This window comes from Xyrauchen texanus, chromosome 1 (genome assembly GCF_025860055.1).
Source record: "Xyrauchen texanus isolate HMW12.3.18 chromosome 1, RBS_HiC_50CHRs, whole genome shotgun sequence".
NCBI classification, from domain to species: Eukaryota; Metazoa; Chordata; class Actinopteri; order Cypriniformes; family Catostomidae; genus Xyrauchen; species Xyrauchen texanus.
In genome coordinates this window covers 53,880,665-53,886,236 of record NC_068276.1, presented here as the reverse complement: position 1 = coordinate 53,886,236, position 5,572 = coordinate 53,880,665, and the positions used below count along the sequence as shown (strand labels likewise).

The following is a 5,572-nucleotide window of genomic DNA, read 5'->3' as shown; positions in this document are numbered from 1 at the left end:
CTGACCCTATCCCAAACCCTTTGGCCACATCTGGGATGACATGCTACAAGTCTAAATTATCCCTAGATTTGTGGTCAGCAATGGCAAATCCACCCGCAATGCAACCCTGGAGATCTTTGTGGAAATGACTGATAAGAATCTGCCCACATTAGTGCAGAATGCTGGTCTACGGGTTCCCCAAATGTCCACCATATCTTTAACTCCTGATGCTCTATTCCCGTCTGACCCTGACACCCCACCCACCGCCTTGATCTACAAGATGGTCCATCCTCCCCAGTATGGACAGTTGCTCTTGAAGGGTCAACCTCTGGTCACTTGCAGTAATTTTACCCAGCAGAACATTGATGATCTGGATGTCGCATACAGACACTCTGGTGGAGCTTCTCAGATTGATCACTTCAGGTTCACAGCCTCTGATAGCACAGAGAGAGGCTTCCTGGTTGATGGAAAAGTGCAAACTGAGCCAGAGTTCTTTAAGCTACAAGTTAGTTTAGCAATAATGTACTTTTTTTCTATTTGTTTTTTCTGGTTTTGATATATCTGGACACTCTTTTCTCAACATGTTTGAGAGCATTTTCATATTTTTTTTAATATTCTGCAGCTGCATGCTACATATTGCATATACTTTCACTTTTTTCGATGATAATTTTTTTTTTCAGAGTTAACTAGAAAGATCTCTTTAGTGTCCCAAGTTTTGATAACTGTGACCTTAATTGCCTACCGTCTGTAAGCTGTTAGTGTCTTATGACCGTTCCATTGGTGCATGTTCATGAATTGTTTATGGTTCATTGAACAAGTATGGGAAACTTTGTTTAAACCTTTACACTAAAGATCTGTAAAGTTATTTGGATTTTTACAAAATTATCTTTAAGTGTCCTGAAAAAATTATTTTATTTTTATTTATTTAATTTTTTTTTGCTGGGTCCTCTCTGATTTAAGTTTTTTGCTTTTTTGTTCCATGACAACATTACACTTTTATTTAACTTTAATTTGGTGGACAACATTTTACAAATATGAATTATATTTTAAAACACAATTGTTTCACTGCTTATGATTATTCTGCACTATTCATGCCAACATTTCTTTTTTCTTTCTTTTTCTTTTTTTTTTTAAATGACAAAATGTCTTCAAACCCAGAAATTGAAAACATATCAATCAAGTCGAGAGTTGTATTCAAGTCATTGTTTTATGTAAATAGGATTTTTTTTTTTTATGTATTTTGGAATAACTTAATAGATCTGAAAAAATAAAACAATATATATATATATATAATGAGCATCACATCACTGACCCACAAAATATGCAAATAGATATGCTAATTACGAGAACAAATTGCCTTGTCCCCTTAAAACATCTCACATGGGGAATTTCTATTCACAGATTCAACCTTCTGAATCTCTATACATCATGGATCTGATGTCATTTACAAAGTAAGATGAATAAATACATAATGGCAGTATAACAAATGTACCTGATTATGCCCAAGCATATTTTTGATCTTCAGCCAAATTCTCACCGTCACATCATCTATTACCTGTACACAAATTGCATGAAGCCATGTTAATGTCTGATGGTTTTTAAAGAACCAGAGTTTTTTCCACTCCATGTGTAATTCTCATTTTTAACCTTTCATCATTTTTATTGACTTCTGCTTGTAGTAACAATAACACATGACATACTTGCAGTATCAAGGTATCACATCGATGGCAGTTGAGGATGACAACACAGACTCCAGGAAAGGCAGACAGGCACAAATACAAGTGGCCAGCAGAGGACAGCAGCATTCTGTCACAGTCAGAGTGACAAAACAGCGAGCTGCCCTTCACACAAACACTCATATTACATAAACATATTACAACTCAGGTCAGAGTTTTGTTACAATCTTTGGAGAGTGTCCATTTTACTCCTTTGTAGTAAAAGGATGATGATCGAGATTAATTAAATATTAATTAAAATATTTTGTTATATCCACAGAGGACCAAACCTGCTTCTAGACCCTGTACACCAGACCTTATTGGCTTTCTCCATTACAATGAGAGCTCAGATCAATTGTGTCACTGTAATGGTGACTCCTGGAGGCCCTGGGCACCAACTAATGAGGTAATTAATATAAGATCAGAATAAGTAATGATTATTCATTAAAGAGGGACCTTTAAGTTTTGACATATCTGTCCTGCTTTCAGTGCTTAGAACCTTTATATGGTTTATATGGTTAGTGTAAATGTTTTCTTTTCTTCTCTGCTCTTATCCAGATGGTGAAAGCACATAAATGTCTTAGAGGATGGACGTACTACAACAACTTCTGCAAAGCCACATGGAACACTGCAGCACGTGCATGCAGAGAAAAGACAAATCCCACAGTAAAAGGGTCAATGTCCAGTTCTAATAAATTATTATAAAAATGCTAAAATAAATAAATAAATCACACAAAATAATTACTTGGATACATCTATTCTATGGTACATTTTAAATTCATTTTGAATTTTGATATTCTTTCTGGGGCACACATTTCAAATTTTCTTGTACTGAAACTGTCCAGAGATGGGAATTTGTTTTAAGTCTCAATAAAAGCTGAAATACATAAAAAAAAAAAAAATTAATACCTTATTATAATATTATTTATATATCATCTTTAATATTATTTGATGGTTATACCACATGACATATAATTTCTATGTAATATAAAAGCTTTAAATGTTTTAAAAAAAGGTATTAAACCAAATTAGACACAAAGATCACCTGGCCCAAACACATATTTACATTTATAGAATAGAATAAAATAAAACAGATTAGAATAGAATAAAACAGAAAAGAATAGAATAAAACAGATAAGAATAGAATAGAAATAAATAGATAATAATAGAATAAAACAGATAAGAATAGAATAGAATAAAACAGATAAGAAAAGAATAGAATAGAATAAAACAGATAAGAATAGAATAGAAATAAACAGATAAGAATAGAATAGAATAAAACAGATAAGAATAGAATAGAATAAAACAGATAAAAATAGAATAGAAATAAACAGATAAGAATAGAATAAAACAGATAAGAATAGAATAAAACGGATAAAAATAGAAAAGAATAAAACAGATAAGAATAGAATTAAACAGAAAAAATAGAATAGAAATAAACAGATAAGAATAGAATAGAATAAAACAGATAAGAATAGAATAAGAATAAAAAAGATAAAAAAGAAAAGAAATAAACAGATAAGAATAGAATACAACAGATAAGAATAAAACAGATAAAAATAGAAAAGAAATAAACAGATAAGAATAGAATTAAACAGATAAAAATAAAATAGAAATAAACAAATAAAAATAGAATAAATATAAACAGATAAGAATAGAATTAAACAGATAAAAATAGAATAGAAATAAACAGATAAAAACAGAATAAATATAAACAGATAAGAATAGAATAGAAATAAACAGATAAGAATAGAATAAAACAGATAAATATAGAAAAGAAATATACAGATAAGAATAGAATAGAATAAAACAGATAAATATAGAAAAGAAATATACAGATAAGAATAGAATAGAATAAAACAGATAAGAATAGAATAAAAGAGATAAATATAGAAAATAAATATACAGATAAGAATAGAATAGAATAAAACAGATAAGAATAGAATAGAAGAAAACTGTTAAAAATAGAATAGAATAAAAAGTTAAGAATAGAATTAAACAGATAAAAATAGAATAGAAATAAACAAATAAGAATAGAATAAAACAGATAAGAATAGAATAGAATAAAACAGATAAATATAGAAAAGAAATATACAGATAAGAATAGAATAGAATAAAACAGATAAGAATAGAATAAAACAGATAAATATAGAAAAGAAATATACAGATAAGAATAGAATAGAATAAAACAGATAAGAATAGAATAGAATAAAACAGATAAGAATAGAATAAAACAGATAAATATAGAAAAGAAATATACAGATAAGAATAGAATAGAATAAAACAGATAAGAATAGAATAGAACAGATAAATATAGAAAAGAAATAAGCAGATAAGAATAGAATAGAATAAAACAGATAAGAATAGAATAGAATAAAACAGATAAGAATAGAATAGAATAAAACAGATAAAAATAGAATAGAAATAAACAAATAAGAATAGAATAAAACAGATAAGAATAGAATAGAATAAAACAGATAAATATAGAAAAGAAATATACAGATAAGAATAGAATAGAATAAAACAGATAAGAATAGAATAAAACAGATAAATATAGAAAAGAAATATACAGATAAGAATAGAATAAAACAGATAAGAATAGAATAGAATAAAACAGATAAGAATAGAATAAAACAGATAAATATAGAAAAGAAATATACAGATAAGAATAGAATAGAATAAAACAGATAAGAATAGAATAGAATAAAACAGATAAGAATAGAATAGAATAAAACAGATAAGAATAGAATAGAATAAAACAGATAAGAATAGAATAGAATAAAACAGATAAGAATAGAATAGAATAAAACAGATAAGAATAGAATAGAATAAAACAGATAAGAATAGAATAGAATAAAACAGATAAGAATAAAATAGAATAGAATAGAATAAAACAGATAAGAATAAAATAGAATAGAACAGAATAAAACAGATAAGAATAGAATATCCTGCTGAAAAAAGTTTACACCAGCCTAAGTTGGTTTGCTGTTGTTTGCTGGTTTCCCAGACTGGTCAGGCCGGTCTCTTTGCTGGTTTTAGGGGGGTTTTGGGCACTCGTCAGCTTGTGAGACCCGCTGGCTGACCAACTAAAGCTGTTTTTGTCAGCAGGGTAGATTAGAATAAAATAATATAGAAAATATTTAAGTAATTTATGACTTTATGATAAATGTGACTAATCTGAAACTGAATGCTTATTTCCACAAGCTTCAATGGAAACCTAGTCAGTATTTAGCCAAAAACAGACTGGCTTTGGGACTTCAGTGAAAGGAAACCCTTTTGGATTGGTAATTAGTTTTTACATAAAATTGCTGTTACGCAATCTATTGGGGTTCTTTGACCCAATACAATTCAATTCAATTCAAATTCTCTCTTTGTGATTAATCACAGGACTGAATGGCAGTGAAAGTAAAGACCGCTGGGTGTGGGTGGGTGGGGATCTAGTCACTTACACCATCTGAAGGCAGAGCCCTCCAAAAAAAAAATGACGAAGGGAACAAGGAAGTGTGTCCTGGTGTCAAATAAGAGACTGTAGGAAAGGAAAAGGGCATCGCTATGGTGTGTTATGTTAAAACACGAGTCACAGACTGGCTAATGTTGAGCAAGGATAATCCATATCATAGATTCACAGTGCGCCTTCCAAAGACGGCTCTTCTCTGCACATGACATAACCTGAGAACTCCAGACTACCACTACTTCTTAATGTGCATATTAATCATGTGCACATCATTAATTGAAAAACTGAGAATTAATTGTGCTACATGAACTTTAAGGCCTCTCGTTATTCTGTGATATGACAAAGTAAAATGGTTGCCATGGTTGTTAAGCTTACCAGGAATATTTATAGAGAACAGTGCAGTGAAGGTGTGGTGTACAGAAAA

At 29.8% G+C, this 5,572-nt stretch overlaps 1 pseudogene; it reads left to right on the top strand.

Moving 5' to 3' along the window:
* Positions 1 to 1,367: 1,367 nt before the first annotated feature.
* On the top strand, positions 1,368 to 5,179 carry LOC127645588 (FRAS1-related extracellular matrix protein 1-like; annotated as a pseudogene).
* Positions 5,180 to 5,572: the final 393 nt, after the last annotated feature.